General features: G+C 38.3%; 1 protein-coding gene across 3 annotated transcripts in view; it reads right to left on the bottom strand.

The window, feature by feature from the left end:
* Positions 1-24855, bottom strand: part of LOC124132664 (protocadherin-11 X-linked-like) — a 58363-nt gene extending 33508 nt beyond the window's left edge. The window contains exon 1 of one of the 3 annotated variants that reach the window (XM_046496693.2): positions 24377-24855. The gene's annotated coding sequence lies outside the window, so the exon portion shown is untranslated. Of the gene's footprint in view, positions 1-10818; positions 10907-24376 lie in introns of those variants that run through there. The other 2 variants (XM_046496690.2, XM_046496691.2) reach the window with 2 other exon arrangements.
* Positions 24856-25670: the final 815 nt, after the last annotated feature.

The raw sequence follows: 25670 nt of genomic DNA, 5'->3' as shown, positions 1-25670 counted from the left end.
TAAATTTCACAAAAGCCATGTTTGGTGTTTGCGGGGAGGTATAGAAGAGATTCATGCTTATGATGATAAGATATGAGAAGTCCTAACCATAAACGAAGCAGTCCATCTAGCAGAAATGCTCAAGCTTATCTTCCTTATATCCTGCGAATCCATAACTCAGCATAAAGTTGTCTGATAAACTTAAAAAATGTTCGTGTTTGTATTATGTCTGTAGCGTGTATTGATCACAAAATGGAAGATTATTGTCATCTACACATATGCATTGGAATCTTGCATGCATCAATACAAGGCTGTATATCTTATTGTGAAGTTTTTCAAAATGCATATAAGGTTCAGATTCATTGTGGCCTGTTCTGGTGTCCTGTTTTATGATTTAGATTCATCTGGGACATCCCTACACACGCGAGGATTTACTGCTCAGCTTCTTCGGTAGACATTCCAAGTGTGAGGGAAGTCCCTGCCGATGTAGGCTCCAGTGCTGTGTCACAAAGGCTGCCCTTGACTTGAGTTAATTTCATATCTATCTCAATTAGGCAAGGGTTTTATTGCTTGGTTTATGGTCCTGCTTACCAAATATTTCACAAATGTCGATTAAAATCTAACTTAAGTAACAATCATTTTCCTAAGTCATTCCCCTTATTAAATTTCAGTACTGGTAATATGATAAATGTAAAGTGGGTCAATATGAAAATAACATAACTCTTGGACTGCCAACTGCACTTTTCTTTCCGGAACGCTTTAATTTTATCATACCAATATAACTCAAAAGAATTACTGTACCCCCCAAAAATGCTACATTGTTTTTACTGTTATAACAAAAACAGTAACCATATTTTTGGGGGTCAATTTCTACAAATAGAGTTGTACCAAAAACTTATTTCTGCCCAGCATCCTATTCAAACCATTGATTGCTTGAACTGAAATCTAAGATTTCAACCATGCACATCTTGAAAATTATCCCATTCAGAAATGTTTAAAACACATTCATCTTTTTGTGGATGTCCAAACTTTAAATATTCAATCTTTTCCTTTTGAGGCATTCTAAACCAGCTTCAGTTCTTCCCCACGGAGGTGGGGATGGTGGAGTCGCCTAGTGGTTAAAGCGTTTGCTCGTCATGCCGAAAACCCAGGTTCGATTCCCCACATGTGTACAATGTGTGAGGCCCATTTCTGATGTTCCCTGCTGTGATATTGCTGGAATGTTGCTAAAAGCAGAGTAAAACCTAACTCACTCACTCCCCACAGAAGGGATTACTGGGATAATGACAAAGCCTTCTTTAGCAATGCACTAGAATCAGGAAACCAATCATAAGAAATAAGATTTATATGTGTGCATATCATCTTCAGATGTCTAGCATCAGGCTACATACAGTGCTTGATTCAGTGAATGCATGCTCTTTAAGAATGATGATACTAACGAAATTCAGCATTAATCCAATTAACAATAATTGTAAAGGTTTGATAATCAGTTAATGTGGAAAACTGGATTGTGGTCAGGAACGATGGTCAGTAATCCATGGGACATTGAGAAGATCACATGGTAGTATTGATAGTCCTGATGCATTCTCTAGGCCTACAGCATTGTCCTGGCTGTACGTCTCAACACAAACTCGACTCTATCTGCCCAGACCACGAACAGCTGAATACATCCAGTTATCATCTCTATTTGCTTTGGATGTTTGCAAAATGAAGCAATTAATATTGTTTGATATCATTTGATCAATAATAACATAAATATACATAGATGGACGTTCTCTACATATCTGACTATAGCTGGGGCAGTGGGGTGTCCTAGTAGTGTACGTCCAAGTGTTCCATGTTGAACTAAAACCTGAGTTTGATTCCACACATGGGTAAAATGTGTGAAACCATTTCGAGTCGTTTCTGTGGCTGAAATATTCTTAAAACTAGATCACTCACTTAGTCACTTAGTCACTCACTCACTCACTCACTCACTCACTCACTCACTCACTCACATATACCAGTAATGTTTATTTCATCATGTCTCTGTCATGTTTTCATGACAGTGGCTTAAGATTTGAAAATTCCATATTTGAAAAATGCATAAAACAGTCTATTTATCATTAACATTGCATATGTGGAATTTGGAGGATTTTGAGGTTATGATCACTGATCATGAGCAGACAACCATTCAACAACTATTTCCTACTTACTGCATTCAAACAATAATGAAGTGCCGACTTTGTGAAAGTATAATCAATATTCAACTCATTATTCACACAGTACCTGTCTATTTTACATGTGTAACTTTTGTCCTTATTTTTCATGAATTGAGTTAATGGAATTTGATTTAATGAGGTTTTACTGCATCTGTGCCTTTAGAGGACATGCAAGGCATTGTGGAACTCTAGACTGACTTTGTCAGGGACGCATGTGGGTTCATCATGCATCAGTCTTCACATAAATCACAGTCAACAGGTGAGAAACTACACTGGTGAGAGCATTATCTGGAGCTGAGAGAGTGTGACTATTCTCATTGCTTCAGAGGACAAGGCAGAGCAACAGCAACAGAAGGACACAGTAGCAAATGGCAACAAAATGACAGTGTTTGTACAATGAAAAGACCATTAAATAGCTCTTAGGCTGGACTAAACAACAGTTACATTTGCAAGAGGAAAAGGAAATTGAAACGTGTGACAATTGAAGAACAGCAGGTAAAGACCCATTGGTCAGTGACCCTGAACCTGAACTAAATATGGGGTGGACAGAGGGCTGGGTAGCTTGATGGGTATTGTGCCCACCCTGTCTAACCTGCTTGGGACTCATCTAAGGATAACAATGATTGTCTACCATGTCAGGATTTTGACTAATGGCACTTTGATATGTATGTCCGTGAGTTTAATTAAAAAGTAGGGAGTCAGCGATCAGCCTTGTAGTGACCCAGTGATGGCTTGTATTCTCGTGTCAGGTTGCCACTAATATATGCTTTATGTTCCTTATAGATTGGAAGGCAGGTTACTTTCATGGTGGTCTGTGGAATAATTGGTTGAAAAATGAATAAAGAATGTTTATGCCTTATGTTGAGAAATGAGGAAATTTCTCATACATTTGATCTATTGTCCGATAAATTAAAATTCTAAATCTTCCTGCTAGACCAAATTGAAAGGTATGGCTATATGAATATAAATATTTCAATAGCTGTAAATTTTCACTTAGACTGAAATCTTTTCTTCTAACCTGAGAAAACTGACATCAGAAATAGCAAAAAGGTGATGATCATTTCAATTCCCTGATAAAACAGAATTTATGAAAATATATAAAAAATATGTTAATTATTTCAGATTTTTCTTATTCAGATTACACTTTCTTCAGTTTTGTGTCTAATCCATTTGAGCACATTCCAATTTCCCCAAATCATCAATATTATCAACTAAAAACGAACACCCCTCCAAGTGTTGCATTACTTTTATCATTGAGCATAGTCCCATCTGCCCTTCCTTAATCCTAATCCAATAACATGGCTGGCTGGTTATCTCTATGATCTCATAGTTGGACAATGGTCATCATCATTACAGTATTGAATGACCGGTCCACCGGTGGACACAACTGCCCTGTGGTCATTAGGACATCAAAGATTGCTGTCTCCCAATTTAGCAACCATGATGGATTCGCTCCCTTTCATACCAACATCACATAAAATGTTTTAAAAGGTTGTGAACTTGTTGCGAACTGGTTTTAATTGTCTGATTATTGGCGGAGAGGTTGTAGGACAAATTTGTTTCAGGTCCAAGCAGGGGTTATAAAATTGTTTCTTTTGTGATTTTTGTAATTTATGGACTGAAACTTTGTGAAAATACCACTGATTAAGATGGAGGGAATTGAGGATGAAGCTATCAATGGATTGACCGCAACAAATTTTACAGTGACATAATTGCATAGTGTTAGACCCAGATTTTGTATTCCCTTCCCATGATGTTTAACATGCAAAACAGACTTCTATTTATACCGTTTTTAATCCGAGGACTTTTTTCTAAAGGAAAAAAATAAAAAAACAGACATGTATTTTTTCTGCTCCTTGTTCCAAGAAACTTGATTTAATTAAATGTGAAATCCCAAAATGGTCAATATAGATTTATCTGAACAAGTTGCAACAACAACTGAACACATGATTAATGTGTTGCAGTGCATATACTGCCAAGAACCAGTCTGTGTAAGAAAGGCTCCATGGCAGCATGTGACACATTCATTAAGCTCTCAGGAAGGAATGATATATCACTGTAAGAAGCCTGGGAGATATTCTGCATACACACGCAACAGTGGCGTCGCAATCACAGCACTGCATCAGTGAATAGTGTGTATATTAAAATGTTAAATTAAACATACATTGTAACTGAAATATAATCTCAAACAATTGAGAGAATAGATAAAATATTTAAGAAAACTATAAAAAAAACGGGCCTAAAAAAACAAATACAAAATCCTTTCTATATCCAAAAGAAATTTCTGCATAAAGCAGAGTCGATTGCACGATTCCCACTATATCATAAGCATGTGTTTATGAATCACTATCAAAAAGTTGCAAGTTGCACCTTTAAGGTATTAGAGGTGAGGTGAAATGGGGTTTAACGTCGCGTCCAAGATTATTGCACTAATATAGAGACGTGCATGTACGTGTGTGTGTTTGTGTGGCTGCTTGTACTAGTCGGACTGATGCCAATTTATAGTGCTAGATCACTGAGATACCATGCCGCAGTTTAACATGTATACCCCACTCGGACACAGTATACTGACTCCGAGCCGACCAGTCCTTGTTTTAGCCCCTTAATGCCGAGCGCCAGACAGGGTAACAACAAGTACAAGCTTTTAATGTCTTTTGGTATGGCGCGGTCGGGGATTGAACCCCGGACCTTCCGCTCTCCGGGCGGACGCTCAACCACTAGACCACGGAGGCGGTCTTAAGGTATTAGAGGCAATTTATTAAACAACTTTGTCAAACACAACTTATAAGCATCATCCATCTCCCTTAACTACAACACATTCAGCGAACATATTTGAATGTACATTCTGGCAGATGGCACCTAGGCATTACATTTGACATGGAGATGTTCTCTGTGGATACATATGTAATATTTCTTATATGAAATATCCAATTTACTATAAAACTTAATCAAATAAATGTGATATCTACGTTTTTATTTTCTTCAAGGTCTCCTGGCTGACAAAGTGTGTATCCCTGTCCATCAAATACCTAAAACCTTTCAACTGAATGTTATGCAGTTCAAAGTAATATGCCAAAGTACAAACTCTCTTACACCCTTACGATTTTTTAAACAATTTTCTTAATGTAAATATGTACACAGCATTAAATACATAGACAGCATTATATAAGGATGACAACCATAGCATGCTGGATCATGCTTTATGCTGTGTATTCCCACGGCCCATTTATTGAATAAATATATGTTTTTTAGTACATCTCTATTAATAATAACTTTTTCCTTGTGTTGGTAATGCTCTCCTAACTGGTGTGAGGGATAGTAGAGTGTTTCCCACGCTATCACAATCAATAAACTAGTTAACCATAACGCAACCTATGAATTGATCATCACTTCAGCGTGATGTAAGTCTATTAACTCGTATAGATTCATCTCTTTGGTATGTTTAGATTATCTTTTATTTATTTCACCATGCAGACATATTTTCAAATTTTATACTTCTTATAGAATACCTACTTCCAAATTGAATTTTGAAAAATATAAAAATCCTTTGCTGAAGGATTTATGTGATAAATATAAAGTAAGTGTCAGAAACAGTAATAAAATAAACCAAGCCAAAGGGAATTCAAAAACATGAAAAAATAATTTACAAGTTTAGTGTCAAAGTTGCACTGAAAAACCACCCCATCCAAATAATTATGTTCGATATTTCTTAAAAAGCAAATGGACAAAACAAATTCTTCCTCAAAGGACTTTGCTCGAGGAAAGTTTGGAGAATAAGTTAATGGAATTGCACCTGCAAGACACCACCAACTAACAAGTGAAAGCCAATATAGTCAATATTAATATCTTACCTCACATAATGAACACTACTTGATATTGTGATCAAGTTGATATTATCGGATACTTGTACAGGTGACAGTGAAAAGACCAACCTTAAAGAATAGTTAACTTAGATCTCTTTGCACTGAATACCACGATGGTATAAAATGCATAACTGCTACATGACTTGAGTTTCTAGTCTGTCATACAGACTGATACAAATATATCCAATATAGCCCATGCAAGTCTATAATGTTTGGCAAATCTAGATTACTGCAGTATCTGAAAATGAAGAGAGACTCTGTGCTCCTTTTTATTATATTTTAATTAAGATAATTTAACAACTGTTTTTTTCTGTAAGATATGTTCATTTCAGAGGCTAGATGTTAGTCTATGGCGTTTCCTAAATGGCATATTGTCTGGCGTGATTGGTGCCATGTTTGTGTCCCCCTTGACCTTTTGACCAATGTGTACGGAGGAACCGGCACCAAACACTAAGCATCAACGCACCCATTGTAGATGCCCTGCTTGTTCAATCACGGCCACTCAGTCACGACACTGTCTATTTAATAGTTTACTTTCTCCCCATCTACGTAATTTGACGGCACAAGAATGGCCTGGGTACATTCTACACCAAAAAAACTCCTCACAAGTGCATTCTTTAAAGTTTCTCTTGGTGTTGTCCCTCTGGTGGAAGTGTGACTCTTGTTTAAGGAATGTCCGAGCATTTGTCAAGGTGGTCACTTAAATGGGATCTTTGTGAGTCAAGTAGGTGGTTCAAGGGACAATATTTATAGTACTTAATCCTACTCTAAAACATAAACAGCTCCCATGGCTACATTGTTGGTATAGGGTTTGCTCATATAAGTCATTTTCATGTCAACTGGCGCTTGAGCTTTCATATTCTATATGGTCTAGAATGACAGAATAACCATTTGGGTAATTTATATCAAATGTTTGTTTTGTGGGTATTTCACCAATACTAGTGTCAGTCAGGTGTAGAGTCAATCCTGGTTCACATAAACAACAGTTCCCAGGGTGCCATTGTACAAAATAACCTTAGCGCTACGACTGTCATAAGTCTTTGCTAAAGTATGGGAGTTGCGATCATCTTAGCGCTAAGATAGCTTTGTACAACGTGTACAACGAATAACTGGCCATTAGCTAAGTTAGCTAAGGGAATGAGTTTGGTGATACCATATGATTTAGGTACTTAAGTTACTGCGCTAAGTTAATATTTGCATTATCCATCCAGTGACAGTTAATGAGTATTACTCTCATGTACGTATCCTTGTATAGTGATTTACTTGATATGATTATCAATTTGTCCAAAATAATTAATCGTTACTTTTGATGCCACTTTCTACTTTGTACAATAATGGTGGACAATATTTTCTTAGGATTGCTTATAGCTCAGATTATGGTTTTACAAAGTCCAAGAACATTTTAAATATGTCAATAGTATTTGTTTTCAACAAATCTAATGTCGTTATCTTTATGATTACAAGTTATTATACCTCAATTTTACCTTGAATAAAACACATTGCTTTCATGACAACATCTTATTTGTGACACTAATTAGAGCTAGCTTCGTAACTAAAAAGTATTTCAGTAGATAAATCCTTTTTGCGAAAGGGAGTTGGCATAAGAAGGAAGATGGTGAATTTACAAATGTCTTTGTCTCTCTATATGTTCTTTTTCTATCTAGGTCTCAATATCCTTATCTCTATGTTATGGCTGAGACGATCATTAGCTGGGGATTATTTCGCTAGAGGATTGACACTATTATTCCTTTAGTCCATAGAAATATCTTTGAAACTTTTTGCTCCCCATATCCTTTAATAATGTAGTATTAGGTTCAAATGGCAGCAATATCAAGCAGTTTATTCCAATTATGTTTTTTAAACACATAATAAAATCCCCATAAGTTTCAATTTCAAAGACCCCCATGATACTTGTAAAAACCTATATGTCACTTGTGAAAAAACACATCAAAATGTCCAACAACAAAAAAAGCAACTCATTCCAACTCCTGTCCCAGAATGCATCATCATTGTGCTGATTTTGACAGAAAAGAATAGCAGGAAATAATTCTAGCTTATCGCCTACACTGGAACTCAAGATAACCCAATGGGCTCGGGCATCCAGTCTGATCCTTTCCTTGATAACCAAACCCATAATCAGAGATAGTTATCTGCTCAGGTTTGAGGTTCAATGATTGTTCCTGAATCACGAGTCTAGGCCGCGTTTCATGACTTGCATTTCAATTTTTCACACCCTGAAATTACAATATCCTTCACATTTTGATTAATGAGACCTACTTTTGTAGAAACCATCTTGTCTGGTGTGGTGATATTTGCCCTGTAGAGCTGTAAGGAGGGTGATCATAGGGCAGGTTAAGTATATGGCCATCCTTGAATTGTTACAGAGACATATTAAGATGAACATTTGGTCTTGATAACCTGATTTTTTAATCATAATCATGGAGTCAAGACAATGATATCTGTTCTTCATCAATGAAAGATGAAGTAGATAACTTGTACACTTATTGTGATATTTCCTTCTTCATTGAACGTAGTTGTGATCTTTGGTGTAGCTAGGTCAGATATGACTGATGGTTTCCTGAGAGTCATGGATACTGTTTATGATATTTTAAAGACTTCTTCAACACCATATAGACCACTGAGAGTTACTGAGTTACGGCTGTAGTATGTGTAATGATTTATGATACAGCGACACCTTAACTTTATTACAAAGAACATCTCCTAGGATGGTGTCCAAAGATGGGAGCTCATGTACTCATGAGAGAGGCTTAATATATGGAGAACAGTTGGCCACAATGGCTGTTGTGTGCTGATATTTTGACACTACCCTGATCACTACCTCGGCCACGGACACAAAGGGCACTCCACTGAGCACTACCTCGGCCTAGGTGACTATCCTGATCATTACCTCGATCACTACCCTGAACACTACCATGAACACCAAGGACACTACCCTGAACACTGAGGACACTAGCCTGAACACTAAGGACACTACCCTGAACACTGAGGACACTACCCTGAACACTAAGGACACTACCCTGAACACTGAGGACACTAGCCTGAACACTACCCAGGACACTGAGGACACTAGCCTGAACACTACCCAGGACACTATCCTGAACACTAAGGACACTACCCTGAACACTAAGGACACTACCCTGAACACTAAGGACACTACCCTGAACACCAAGGACACTACCCTGAACACTAAGGACACTACCCTGAACTATAAGGAGACTACCCTGAACACTAAGGACACTAGCCTGAACACTACCCAGGACACTGAGGACACTAGCCTGAACACTACCCTCAACACCAAGGTCACTACCATGAACACTACCATGAACACTACCCAGAACACTTAGGACACTAACCTGAACACTACCCAGGACACAACACTGAACACCAAGGACAATATCCTTAACACTAAGGACACTACCCTGAACACTATCCAGGACACTACCCTAAACACTAAGGACACTACCCTGAACACTAAGGACACTACCCAGAACACTAAGGACACTACCATGAAAACCTAAGGACACTACCCTGAACACTACCCAGGACACTACACTGAACACCAAGGACACTACCCTTAACACTAAGGACACTACCCTGAACACTGAGGACACTATCCTGAACACTAAGGACACTATCCTGAACACTGTCCAGGACACTACACTGAACACTATCCTGAACACTTTGGACACTACCCTGAACACTAAAGACACTACGGAGAACACTACGCTGCTACCTGGCTGATCTGGAGTCCCCATGCTCCGAGACATTGATCAGATCTGCCTCTACCAACTGTTAGTTTGTCTGGGGTGTTCCAATTCAAGGGAAGCCAGACAAAGCCATCTATTAAAGCTCTACTAATCTGTTAATACTTATCTTCCATGCAACATCAATTGTAGAAATCAGAACACATACAAATCATGCTTATATGGTCTGATTATTCAATACTGTCAAGTCTAAATCATATTCAGCATTCCTACACAGTAATTAAGATAAGCTTTAATGTAAATACTGCAGGGAAACCAATAGATGTAAGATAACAGGACTATATCGACAATTCTGTACAGGCTGAGAAGACTCATGGCAATAAAACATACATGACACATTCATTTTTTTGTTATGGAAAGTGTGTGTTTTTGTCTGTGTTCGTGGTTGCAGGTATATGTATGTGTGTGTATATAGAAGATATGGATGTGTTTGTTATGGAAGGTGTGCATGCATGCATGGCTGCATGTGTGCATGTACAGGAGGGTTGTCACAGTCAGGACAGGGGACTAGAGGCAGAGCAGACAGTGCACTTAGGCCATCGTTAGGCTGCAGATTTGAACCGTGTCACTAATTGTGTTATTGGTAAAAAGGGGCAGGGAGGGGGGGTGGGGGGTGCGGGTGGCTGTTGTCTAAAACAATAATTTCTTCGTGCATAGATGCACCCCTTAGATAAGTCCAGAACTTGTCTGATTATGATTCTTGGTTTCTTAGCACCAAGCCCATACTGGTTGTTTGTTCCAAAGTGGCATTAGACCCAAACCTCACTATTGTTAATGATGTACTTCTAGACTTTGACTGGAGCGGTCAGGTAGCCTAGTGGTTAAAGCGTTCGCTCGTCACGCCGAAGACCCGGGTTCGATTCCCGACATGGGTACAATGTGTGAAGCCCATTTCTGGTGTCCCCCGCCGTGATGTTGCTGGAATATTGCTAAAAGCGGCGTAAAACCATACTCACTCACTCACTCACTAGACTTTGACTAATACTGTACCTTAGGACTGTCACAACAAGGCCTGCACAGAAGTACTTTCTCCCCTTCCCTCATCAGTCAAACTCTACATCCCATTACTGCGTTTCTTCTGCTTCAAAGAGATTAATTTCAGTTAAGATCTTAAAATTGGTTTTTGCGATAACAAGAAAAGGTTGTCAACCCATTCCAATTTTTCAAAGTCACATTTATATTCATCGTCCAGCCCAAGAGAGTAGAGGAGGTGAAATAAGTTACATCACGTTGAAGATTATTACACTTAAGCAGCAGTTAGATGTGTGTCATCACTTAACACCTGGTGTTATCACTGACTTTCAGTGATCCATTCATATCATTTTCACCACTATTTTGTCTATTTTGCCCAATGGAATCAGTTTCAGTAGATAATCAAGCCTCGTTATTCTCTGGCTTTGATGTTTTATATTTGTGATATTCAGGATGATTGTGGACTTCCACGTGTCTAACAGTACGCATTACAATCAGTCTTCAAGTAAGGGATGTTTTTTAGGTGGGGTACTGAGAAAAGGTTATTCTCTGTCATTGATGTCTTATATTAGCTGTTATAAGCATGTGGAATGACCATCAATTGAATATTTTGTGGGCTATTTAAACCTCTTATTGTTCTCTAATGGGAACTGTGATTTATGACCTTGTACTTATTTCCAATGAATCTCAACTGACTTGACAGAAAAACTATTTCCTGGATAGTCACAGAATGTTTCTAGGCCAACTGTTATTAGTATGGCGATCGCTTAAAAAAGCTTTTTTAACTAGGGTAGAACTGGTCCCAAGAATCTTTTATTTATAGAAGTCAGTCAACAGGGGGATGGTTATTCTCTATCATTGATGTTTTATATTTATTTGTTATACCATAATTAAGAATCCTGCAATTCCATTGGATAATCCTTACCACATGATGGAACAATACATTTCAATGTAGACCTCCAAATCATGTGACTGGCACTGACCTCGAATATTGACTCGTCACATGATCAGTATTGACCTGTCACGTGATGAATATTGACTCGTCGGAAAACAAGAGTCTGGTATGAACGTTTCATGGTTCACGGCTAGGTTACTGTAATGAAACGGGGGACGATTTAAAGGCTACATAAACTTTAAAGTGAATTTGGGTACCACAAAATGAGGTCAGTATGAGAAAACAAGGACCCTCGGACAGACCCGAAGACAAGACAAAACGCACAAATACACAGACATAAATTTTGGTAAACAATGAAGCCCAAACACGAATACTCTTTGATGGGCAAACACATATGTTGTCACATGATGGATGAACACGTGCAGTCACGTGATGGATGAACACGTGCAGTCACGTGATGGATGTACACGTGCAGTCACGTGATGGATGAACACGTGCAGTCACGTGATGGATGAGCACGTGCAGTCACGTGATGGATGAGCACGTGCAGTCACGTGATGGATGAGCACGTGCAGTCACGTGATGGATGAGCACGTGCAGTCACGTGATGGATGAACACGTGCAGTCACGTGATGGATGAACACGTGCAGTCACGTGATGGATGAACACGTGCAGTCACGTGATGGATGAACACGTGCAGTCACGTGATGGATGAACACGTGCAGTCACGTGATGGATGTACACGTGCAGTCACGTGATGGATGTACACGTGCAGTCACGTGATGGATGTACACGTGCAGTCACGTGATGGATGTACACGTGCAGTCATTTGATGGATGTACACGTGCAGTCATGTGATGGATGTACACGTGCAGTCACGTGATGGATGAACACGTGCAGTCACGTGATGGATGAACACGTGCAGTCACGTGATGGATGTACACGTGCAGTCACATGTATGTACACGTGCAGTCACGTGATGGATGTACACGTGCAGTCAAGTGATGGATGTACACGTGTAGTCACGTGATGGATGAACACGTGCAGTCACGTGATGGATGTACACGTGCAGTCATGTGATGGATGAACACGTGCAGTCACGTGATGGATGTACACGTGCAGTCACGTGATGGATGAACACGTGCAGTCATGTGATGGATGAACACGTGCAGTCACGTGATGGATGTACACGTGCAGTCACGTGATGGATGTACGCGTGCAGTCACGTGATGGATGAACACGTGCAGTCATGTGATGGATGTACACGTGCAGTCACGTGATGGATGAACACGTGCAGTCATGTGATGGATGAACACGTGCAGTCACGTGATGGATGTACACGTGCAGTCACGTGATGGATGAACACGTGCAGTCATGTGATGGATGTACACGTGCAGTCATGTGATGGATGAACACGTGCAGTCACGTGATGGATGAACATGTGCAGTCACGTGATGGATGAACATGTGCAGTCATGTGATGGATGTACACATGCAGTCACGTGATGGATGTACACATGCAGTCACGTGATGGATGTCCACGTGCAGTCACGTGATGGATGTACACGTGCAGTCACGTGATGGATGTACACGTGTAGTCACGTGATGGATGTACACGTGCAGTCACGTGATGGATGTACAGGTGCAGTCATGTGATGGATGAACACGTGCAGTCACGTGATGGATGTACACGTGCAGTCACGTGATGGATGTCCATGTGCAGTCACGTGATGGATGAACACGTGCAGTCACATGTATGTACACGTGCAGTCACGTGATGGATGTACACGTGCAGTCACGTGATGGATGTACACGTGTAGTCACATGATGGATGAACACGTGCAGTCACATGATGGATGAATAGATGAATAGATATGAATTATCTCACATACAATCCCCATTAAACAATCACAGACACCTCTTGTAGACATCAAAGTATCCTTACAACACCTGGTATTGACTTAACCCTCTCTTAGTCTAAATTGTCTTATTTCTTACATTACAGATCTGTTTAAGTGTGTAAGAAAAGGACAAAAGGATTTTTTCATTCCTGTTGAATGATAGAAAGTTCTTTCTAATGTAAGTGCTATGTATAGAATGGTTAGGCACATTTGTATTGCGGAAGGAATGCAACCATCGACTTACACAAGGTTGGATGAAAAAAGTCTTTTTCTGAAGGAATATACTGTTTTTCTAATGGCTGCAATTTGTCCAGTCTGTGAAACTACACGAGTGATTGGTTCCTTCTTCGGGACTTTTTCTGGTACATTTTTCCACCTGGAGGGTCTAAATTGAATTAAAGCCTGTCGTCCAAGTCATATAAAAAAAATTGTTTACTAAATACCAACCAATTTGCTTAGTTCACTCTAATCATTCTAGGACAGGCCCTCTGTTCATATTCCAGCTTATTTATCAACTAACCATAATGAAAAGGTTTAAATAAAACAATAAAATATGAATAATTTCATCGTTTTTGCCCATCCCAATTTGTCATATGATGATGCAACCAGGACAAATGATAAAATACAATTTGTTATTTCTTATTATTTCATTCTCTTCTGTGGACCAGTTACTGTTCTTAATGAACTGTAACACATATATAAAACCTTTTGCCGCACTTATTTAAAAAATGTTTGCACGTAACTTAAAACTGTAATTCATTTTTATCGGGTTTTGCAACCTATAACTTATAATTCTTTCATATAAATAATGTTTTTGATGTCCATTGTGTCTCATCGGCCTTTCATGGCCCGGTGTTGTATGTACTTACGCACGTTTTTATGTCTAATGTGTACACATACACATGTGACACATAAATAAAATATGTATGTCTAAATATAAATATATATGTCTTATTTTTACAATTTCTTACAATAATAACTGATATATGTGCATTGTAAATATCTATTGTATCTGGCCACTGCAGACACCTAATACTCAAATGATGTAAATACCGGGGTAGTGCCTTTTAAATGAAAAGTATTCAGGTATCTAAAATAAACTTTTTTACCTAAATCACAAAAAATGAAATTGTGGCCTAAATATGGTTGCCAAGTTCTTGATAAGAATACTGTTCTTACATTATCCTACACCAACAGACAATAATGTACAAAAACTGAAAACCGTAAAATAAGAAAACTTGGCCTAAATATGGTTGCCAAGTTCTTGATAAAAACACTGTTCTTACATTATCCTACACCAGCAGATAATAATGTACAAAATCTGAAAACCATAAAATAAGAAAACGTGGCCTAAATATGGTTGCCAAGTTCTTGATAAAAACACTGTTCTTACATTATCCTACACCAGCAGATAATAATGTACAAAATCTGAAAACCGTAAAATAAGAAAACTTGGCCTAAATATGGTTGCCAAGTTCTTGATAAAAACACTGTTCTTACATTATCCTACACCAGCAGATAATAATGTACAAAATCTGAAAACCATAAAATAAGAAAACGTGGCCTAAATATGGTTGCCAAGTTCTTGATAAAAACACTGTTCTTACATTATCCTACACCAGGAGACAATAATCTACAAAATCTTAAAACCATAAAATACAAAAATGTGGCCTAAATATGGTTGCCAAGTTCTTGACAAAAACACTGTTCTTACATTATCCTACACCAGCAGACAGTTTAATCCAGTGAGATGTTCACTCCCGATCAGTGTTCACAACATCTGTATGAGTGGTACAGAGTACAAAGAGGACTTAATCTCTACCAGCTATTCGGTGTTAGACCTGAAAAGCCCACAATGCTCATAACACAAACTTTCACTTCTTTGTAATGCTGTTCAAGGTAATAAAGGATATCATTCCCAAATTAAAAATTTAGGAAACTTGATAGATGATAGAGATCCTTCTCTCCTGGAATTCTTAACATTTAGGTTATGAAATTTTCTTGGTTAAATCTAAAATTTATACCTTAATTCCTCCAAATATAGTTAATGTGTTTTATATGCATTGATGTAACCATGGTGTCATCAAAATGTAGAACACTGGTACTGAACACTCCAAAGTTCGGATACATGCTCTCATAATGATTTTATGGAAGCAGAACATTCTAAATTCTGATCTTCTGATTATTATAAAATCAATATCATTCATGCAATATTTAGCATCACCAGGGAAGGAAATAATATATCAAATAAATTGTTTGACATTTTGACATTTTGTTTTATTTCTCCTGTTTTCCCGATATGGCATCCAAAGGTTTGAACCATATAAAACAGCCCAAATGTGACATCAACCAAATTATAGAATCCAAACATTGTATATATAATTCAGACATAATGCCCTCGTTATAAAAGCAAATGATATTTTTCTTACATTCGGTTGTAATATTTGTCATGTCAAGCGAACGGACATACTTAATAAAAGCGACAGGACATACTTAATAAAAGCGACACAGCCCTTTCCTTATTCATAAGAACTCTCTGCTAAAAACAGATTCCATGCTACAATTCTGTCTATATTAAATATATCACAATTGGGGTAATGATATAAACGTAAAGCAAGAAAACTATAGCCATTGCACAACACGCATTTCATAAGCATTTGTTTATGAATCACTATCAAATAATGATGATACAGGTGTAAGTGAAAAGGTGAGCATATCCTGCTCCACTGGTGGCACTCATCACAAACACATGCAAAGGCAAGTCAATTGTTTACCTGAAAAACAACAACATGGGAATATATGGTATAAGTCAAAATAGGGAATTGCATCGGACATCATTTTTGTCACTGATGCGTCAAATAAAACTCCCATCATGATGGCTTAAGTTTTAAAAGCCTGTTAACATTTAATGTACCACCTCTGAAATAATGTTCCATTATAAGCCTACTCATAGCTCTTTTAAGGGTTTGATTGAACATATAACGCATATCCCTTATAATGTGTCCTTACATATTATTGTGTCCTTATCTTCAAAGATATAGAGAGGTGATTGGAGCCCTTTAATGGATGAAACATACCAACTTAGGATTTAAAGCTAAAAAATTAAACTTTTCGATAATGGTCCTTTTTCACTGCACTGCTATTTAATTTCTTTTGCAGCTGTGTTGGATTACCCATGCTATTGTAGTTTCTGATAGAAACGGCAACAAAGGCAGTCATTTCTTTACTTAACATATCGCAGGCATCCACAATAACACTTCAAGTTTGTATAGTAAACTTAGTGTTGAAATATTTCCAGAATGAATCAGACTTACTGGTTGGCCAAGCATCAGTGCCTTTAAGTGGAGACACTAACAATTATCTTTCAATGTGTGAGAGTCGAAAAAGAGGTGTTCTCTGTTGGCATGCAATGTTGTTGTCCCCGACCGCCATGATGGTGCTATGATACTGCTTGTAATAGTTTAGTATGTCAACCTTGAATCATGCAAGAGGAATTACTGAATCTGTAGTAAATGAAATGGGGTTAATATCAGCAGGGCAATTATTTCTGTTAAAAGGCACAATGGCAAAAAACATATGTGACACAGCTTGATGTGCAGAGTTGTGTTCCTTAATCATGCCAGGATCTGAGGGTGTCAATCCCAGAATCAGCCTGATTATGATCCTTGGTCTGTCAGTAGAATATCAATGTTTGTGTTTTAATCAAAGTGACATCTTTAACTGGTACTGCTACAGGCTTTTGACTCATATTAACTGATGCACTGGATATCACTGAAATACTGTTCATCGACAGCATTAAACCCAACTCACTCACTCACTCAGCATTATAATAAACTGCAGAATACTATTGTATTTGTCTGATATCTAAAGTCTGATGTCTGTTATCAGGTTCATGGAATTTAAAAAACATTTTTTTTTAGGTTCGGGAAATTTAACTGCTTCTAAAATATATTTAGGAAGCTACAATTTACAGTGTTTCAACTAACACCTGTGTAATCTGAACCACTCTTTACAATGGGCATTATCAGTATATATAGGAGAAAACCAAGATTCTTGTCCAATACACCAGACAGTTGACTCCAAACCAGCACCTCTATAATCCCTCACTCTGTTTTAACCAGTAACCACTTTTGGTACTCATCTATAACGCTCTTCAATTATTTGGACCACAAAGGTAGCGTTGTAGCGAGGGATCATTGTATATGAAAATTTCACTTGTATGAACTGGGGTTAAACTGGCAGTGAATCACATCGCACCAAATTGTTACAGTATCAGAAAATAATGATAATAAAAATTATAACAGGCTATTTATATTGGGCATACACCACTCAGGGCATGCTGAAAGCACTACTATTACCCTGGTCACTGGATCAATGAGCACTCAAGAATCATTCTCAGCTCCCTGGGGAGTATACAGAGATTGATTTGTTACCTTGAACCAATGCTGTAATCAGTTTGTAGGTGATCATTATCAATTGTGGAGACATATGCTGTTTGGTATCAAATATAATTCCAAATGTTCAGGCTTCTTTTGATCTGCCAATAATTGTACATAGATAAAAGCGACAAAATCCTTTCCACTATCAAATGAAATCTCCATTGTATGTTTCTGACTATGTCATAAACGCATTCAACTTCAATATCCTTAATATTCCATATTTTTATTGATGAATACAATTCTTCAAATTTCAAATCATGTTATGTTTTTCCACATACAATTTCTGGATAATAAAGAAAAAATGCAACTGCTTATATTCTATGATTGATTGGTTAGAACAAACTGATTACGGTCAGTGACCGATGATAAAATTCCGACCATTTCCCAACACCAGCTTTGGATCATTTGGGCTGTCACCCTCACGATTTAACTAGGACAATTTGAGTCTGCTGTAACTATCATCTAAAATATGATAGATACTGCCTAGACATACTTCATTTCCTTATCAATCATACCAATAATTCAGGACATAATACAGATACTGATATTATGTAGCGGAGATTTGCATATAATTCCCATACATAATAGTAACTGAAATTATGATGCTGAGTGCAAGATGTGGAGACTTACGGCTGCCCCAACGACTGCACTATGGGCAGTAAGTGGTGGAGTCCAACCCACTCAATCATGATGCTACTTAACTAAGAATGAAATACCTTTTTGAGAAGTGAATTGTGGAAGAGAGGAATTTACTTATGGAAATACGGTTTCTGAGATGGTAACTGACACTGGAGTACAAAGAAATGAGGAGACTGTCACTTTGATGAAAGCTGAAACTATTCAAACACTAGAGCCTGTTCTCGAAGGACAGATAAACAGTTACTATGACCAGCCATGCGTTTGAATCTGCGTGAACTAACTTATGTGCACAATGAAGCCAACTTAGTGCATAGTCATTGTGTCTTATAGTTAAATGAGGATGTGTTTAATTTTTTCGATCATTAGAGCAATAATGGCTTGGAGATCACATATGTTGGAGAGAAAAATTACTGATTTAGACATGTTTCACATTCCAGCTTACTTTATTTGTCCTGCGCTTTGTTCACCAAAGAGAACATATATGATAATTGTTACTTGATCCATCCTAAAATATAGACTTATGTCAGTATAGGCAGACACTTAGTATCTGGAAATGTATAATTCTGATAATAACAAACATTTCAATTGAAAAGACGCCCCAATGAGATGAGATTCAGAAGATAACAGACCCAGAACCTGTGGAAAATCTAGACTTGCTTCATTTAGGGCATTACAGTAAGACCAGGGGCGTGAGGGAAAATGATATGGTTCAGGGAGTGAACTCACTGAATGACAGTTGTAGTGTTTATATTGCTTTGAAGAACAGGGTCCAGACTATCTCAGAACCCTTGATGTTTCTATGGAGTAGGACTCTGGTGGATCTTCAATTTGGAGTAGATCTGTATATTCCCATTGACATATGTCACCGTGACTGAAAGGACATTAAGACATGCTGGGATGTCATGTCCATATGATGTCATCAGAGGATGGCACAGTTTATGATGGATTGTTCTCTCTTGTTTCTTCCTTCATATTCGGGGCGGTTGGGTAGCCTAGTGGTTACAGCGTTCCCTCGTCATGCCGAAGACCCGGGTTCGATTCCTGACATGGGCACAATGTGTGAAGCCCATTTCTGGTGTCCCCCGCCGTGATATTGCTGGAATATTTCTAAAAGCGGCCTAAAACCAAACTCACTCACTCCTTCATATTCAAGGCCTCAGTAAAGTTTTCAAAGCATTTTATGGTAGACATGTGGAGGACATTTCCAAATTTGAGGGATCATGACAAAAATGATGTCCAATGCAATTCCCTTTTTCGACCATGTGTTCTCATGTTTTTTTCTTGTGCCTTTGCATGTGTTTGTGATGGGTGCCACTGGTGGTGTAGGTTACGCCCTCCTTTTCACTTACACCTGTATTATCACTGTTTGATAGTGATTAATATCTCATGCCTTTGATATAGCATGATGTACTATGGTAATGGTTTTATTGCTTTTAGTTTATATCATGGCCCCAATTGTGATATTTTTAATAAAATTGATAATTAGTAACTTAATCAGTCATTTTGTTTGATGCTATGCTATTGTATAATCTACCACAGATATGAAATAGTGAGTGAGTTTTATTGAAGTCTTTGGATTCAGTCATTCAGTTATATCACAGCTTGTCAGCTTCATTTTGTTGGGAAGCTCAAAGTGATGCAGACTGTCAACATGACACACTTTGATGAAACACACGAGCATGGGTATGCTGCTGACGAACAGGGCAAATCAGGATTTGAACCCGCATTCATAGGTTTCTGGCACATCTAAGGGATGCAACTCTGCATGACAAATCACAGCATCTGAGAAAACTGGGCCACCCGTGACCCCAACTGGAAATTTGTGACCAATCTTAGGTCTGACAGCATAGATCTGAAATGTCACACTTCTCTCGTAGTAGCTACACCATCTCACAGACCCTGATGTTAATATATATCCTCCGCTCTCCCTCTTACTGTAGTAGCTACACCATCTCACAGACCCTGATGTTAATATATATATCCTCCACTCTCCCTCTTATTGTAGTAGCTACACCATCTCACAGACCCTGATGTTAATATATATCCTCCACTCTCCCTCTTATTGTAGTAGCTACACCATCTCACAGACCCTGATGTTAATATATATCCTCCACTCTCCCTCTTATTGTAGTAGCTACACCATCTCACAGACCCTGATGTTAATATATATATCCTCCACTCTCCCTCTTATTGTAGTAGCTACACCATCTCACAGACCCTGATGTTAATATATATCCTCCACTCTCCCTCTTATTGTAGTAGCTACACCATCTCACAGACCCTGATGTTAATATATATATCCTCCACTCTCCCCCTTACTGTAGTAGCTACACCATCTCACAGACCCTGATGTTAATATATATATCCTCCACTCTCCCTCTTATTGTAGTAGCTACACCATCTCACAGACCCTGATGTTAATATATATCCTCCACTCTCCCTCTTACTGTAGTAGCTACACCATCTCACAGACCCTGATGTTAATATATATATCCTCCACTCTCCCTCTTACTGTAGTAGCTACACCATCTCACAGACCCTGATGTTAATATATATATCCTCCACTCTCCCTCTTATTGTAGTAGCTACACCATCTCACAGACCCTGATGTTAATATATATCCTCCACTCTCCCTCTTATTGTAGTAGCTACACCATCTCACAGACCCTGATGTTAATATATATCCTCCACTCTCCCTCTTATTGTAGTAGCTACACCATCTCACAGACCCTGATGTTAATATATATATCCTCCACTCTCCCTCTTATTGTAGTAGCTACACCATCTCACAGACCCTGATGTTAATATATATCCTCCACTCTCCCTCTTATTGTAGTAGCTACACCATCTCACAGACCCTGATGTTAATATATATATCCTCCACTCTCCCTCTTATTGTAGTAGCTACACCATCTCACAGACCCTGATGTTAATATATATCCTCCACTCTCCCTCTTATTGTAGTAGCTACACCATCTCACAGACCCTGATGTTAATATATATCCTCCACTCTCCCTCTTATTGTAGTAGCTACACCATCTCACAGACCCTGATGTTAATATATATATCCTCCACTCTCCCTCTTAGTGTAGTAGCTACACCATCTCACAGACCCTGATGTTAATATATATCCTCCACTCTCCCCCTTACTGTAGTAGCTACACCATCTCACAGACCCTGATGTTAATATATATCCTCCACTCTCCCTCTTATTGTAGTAGCTACACCATCTCACAGACCCTGATGTTAATATATATCCTCCACTCTCCCCCTTACTGTAGTAGCTACACCATCTCACAGACCCTGATGTTACCTGTTGTAAGGGTAGCCTAGAGGTTAAAGCGTTCGCTCGTCACGCCAAAGACCCAAGTTCGAATCCCAACATTGGTACAATGTGTGAAGACCATTTTTGGTGTCCCCTGCTGTGATATTGCTGGAACATTGCTAACATTGGCATAAAACTATACTCACTCACTCACTTGTTGTAAGAGGCCACTAAACTTGATCAGTGGCCAGGGTTGGTTCATTGTGTGTCATCACATCCTTGGAGGCATGGAATATTATAAGTTGTCCACAGGTGGGGGAAACATGGGTTGATGTACCCTCTATGCTAGTCTATGTTCCCAGAACCCACAGGTAAGGGGAATATAACCTAACATTGAGGGTATGTCAACCCATGTCACTCGAGGGGCTGGTGGACAACAAATTTATTTTACCGTACACCTAATAATATTGCTAGTATGTCTTATGTATGCATGCTTTGGCCCAAATCAGTAAGCATACCACAGTTAGGCATTAATCCACTTCATTCATTAGCAGACAACAAAAAACAAATTATTCTCGCTAGATCTATTTCAGTTGAAAAATATTGTAAATATCCGGAGAATGCATTACATTATAAATTAGAGATACAAAATTGTGGTTGGTATGTTGCAAATGTAATGTCAACAGTTTGGAAATTCAAGTGGGGAATATAAGACTGTACCTCATATGTTAGCGGAGTACATTGGAAATAAAAGAATGGGGCTTAGCCAATAAGAATCTGACAAGGAAGATAATGCTCATTATATCAACCATTGGTTTGTCCACTGAGTGTGGCATTATTCAAATTTAATTAGCACAAAGCTATCTTAGCGCTAAGGTAATCATAACTCCCATACTTTAACACAGGCTTACGACAGTCGTAGTATTAAGATCGCTTTGTGCAATGGGGCCCTGATGTTGATGGCATTGGTAACTAAAAATGTTCAATAATTTCAAAAAAAGATTTTGAAATTTTAAAGATCAGCATTATTTGTGCAAGACCCTTCATCTTAACTTTCAAAATGCAAAAATATAATAAGATATGGTGCAGTCTGAAAACACTTGCTTAAAAAAATATAATAAGATATGGTGCAGTCCCCAGACAACACATTATCCTGTACATGACAATCAGAGCACATCCTCATAATCCTGGTCATGACACACATCTAACATTTGTCCTCCCCACCGCGCGTGTGTGTGTGTGTGTGTGTGTGTGTGTGTGTGTCTGTGTGTGTGTGTGTGTGTGTGTGTGTCTGTGTGTGTGTCTGTGTGTGTGTCTGTGTGTGTGTGTCTGTGTCTGTCTGTCTGTGTGTGTGTGTGTGTGTGTGTGTGTCTGTGTCTGTGTCTGTGTCTATGTGTTTGTGTGTGTGTGTGTGTGACATTACCATCAACAACCATCACCATATGCTGCATCAGAGCATTACATATATCAAATCACGCTGCCCTGAAACTTGAGTCACAGACCCATCAACCGAAAACACTTGCTTCAAATAGAACTATGTTTTCTATAGCTAACTGTATTCATTCTCAAGTTACAATCTAGCATCAAAATTCAATTATGGAAACCCGTTCAGGTACAATAGCATTTTAAATAACATTTGAAAAAAAAAATGTAAAAAATGTCTTGAATAGATTTTTTCATGTCATAAATTCTGTGACAAATTGTTCTGATCCTTCAAAATAGAAGATTCACTCTGCAAGCTATGTGAGCATATTCGATTAAAATATAATTTTGAAACTCTGTACTAGCATACCTACACGTTTCTCACTCTTCAATAATAAAAACATTACTGTAAAAAGGGAATAGAAAACATGTATACGTCACCCAGATTGTCTATCACTGAGACGTAAACATTGCAATACATATGGCGACCAACACCACCCAAGCTGGTCTACTTTCTTACACAACATCTCAGACAGGTTTTAATTCAAATTCATATAAATATAACTAGTATATATATTCTTTACCACCTATAACCCTTGGAAGAGCAATACCTGCTTTCTTTTTATCGACCATCCCCCTACCCTGTTGCCACCTAACATAGATGTCCTTCATTTCACATTTCCAGCAAGAGGTACAATACACCCCTATTATGAACAGAGGTGACAGTATTACCTGAGAAAGACAAAATGAAAACACCATAAAAGTTAAAAACTTAACATATTCAGAATTTTGTCAGTTCATTTTACAAGTATGTAAACCAATTAATTTGATATTATACTTCAAACTTAAAACATACCTGAATATGTAATATATGAATAATATGTATCCTGGCAACATATCCTGCATTTCGAGACACTCCTGTACCTTCAGTTTTAACCCACTTTTGCATTCCACTGATACCTGACAGGTACATAACACAGGTAAAACATCGCATTATTAAAAATATTCCTTCTTACCTGCACAAGAAACTCTCTGATAATCCGAATCCAGTAAACGAGGAATGTTCACAAACACTTCTATCTTGTCTGAACTTCACATTACACCTGAAGCATCCTAACGACAGGTAGCACAGGTGAGACAGGTAAAGAAGCTTTCAGCCGGTAAAGCGTTCAGTCCCTCGGCCCCTTTAAGTGGCATTTATCTGTCGGTGTAGTAATGAGGCCACTACAATGCTGCATGCTACAACAGCCTCATCCCCTGCGGCTTCTTAAACAAACCTTGTAAAATTGTGCGCGTCCATCACTTAACACAACGCTAATACAACGGTACCTTCCTATTGTATTAGCATTAACTTAAAACTAATGATCAATAGGTATCATTCAACTCTGCCTTTACACAACACACAATGTGACATAACTTGGTCTGTTAGATTGGAAATTAACTTGTTCCCACCATAGATCTGGCAATTTACGTCTTGGTGCTTGTCACAATATTCGTATAATATGACGGAAATTGCAAATAGTTTTGACAAATGTGAAGCATGACTGAACAAGAAAAGGCATAGATATTCATGTACGCTAACCCACATGGTCACAATCAGACTACTTGGTTTTATTATCAATTCAGCAAGAGCGTTCCCATCGCATGTGAAAGTCTTTTGGCTATTCAGGATTGCACATTGGTCTTGAAAGGTCCTTTATTGAACAATCGTTCCGTTTGGGTGGTGTTTATCCAAGTAAAAATGGTGAAGGACAACAGAGTATAGTTGGGATCCATAACTTGTCTCGTGGAGCCGATTGCACGGTCACATGGTGCGAGACAGCAACCGCGACATGGGAAAACGTGTACGGTCTTTCAGGCTGATTTACTCGACAGCGGGTACAAATGATTATGTCCATTTGAAGACATCTATTAACAGCACTTGTTACTGTTTGTAGTAAACATCTTCACATCGTGCGGTCGTGAAACGGTGATGCCTGAACAGTTTGATACAGTTTAATATTTGATCTGTTTAACACATCTATAGGGACATATTCCGCACATTCCAAATTTACCTTTCTCATTGGACAAAGTTTCCATGATAGTGATGAACAAAGAAATTGATGAAGAAACTACGATGGGAAAAATACATAGTGAAGATAGTAAATGGATGTGTTTTGTGACAGGACCTTACTGCTTAATGGATGATCAATCATGTGCCAAATTTGGGTTTCAACTTTTGTGTTTATCAATTCGTAAAAGATATATGGCATATTTTACATTATTGATGACAAAGGTCAATTTGGAGGGTGTATGATAAATGTGTCCTCC

This window comes from Haliotis rufescens, unplaced genomic scaffold, assembly GCF_023055435.1.
Source record: "Haliotis rufescens isolate VD_foot unplaced genomic scaffold, xgHalRufe1.0.p SCAF_7, whole genome shotgun sequence".
Classification (NCBI taxonomy): domain Eukaryota; kingdom Metazoa; phylum Mollusca; class Gastropoda; order Lepetellida; family Haliotidae; genus Haliotis; species Haliotis rufescens.
This window is presented reverse-complemented; position numbering and strand designations above follow the sequence as displayed.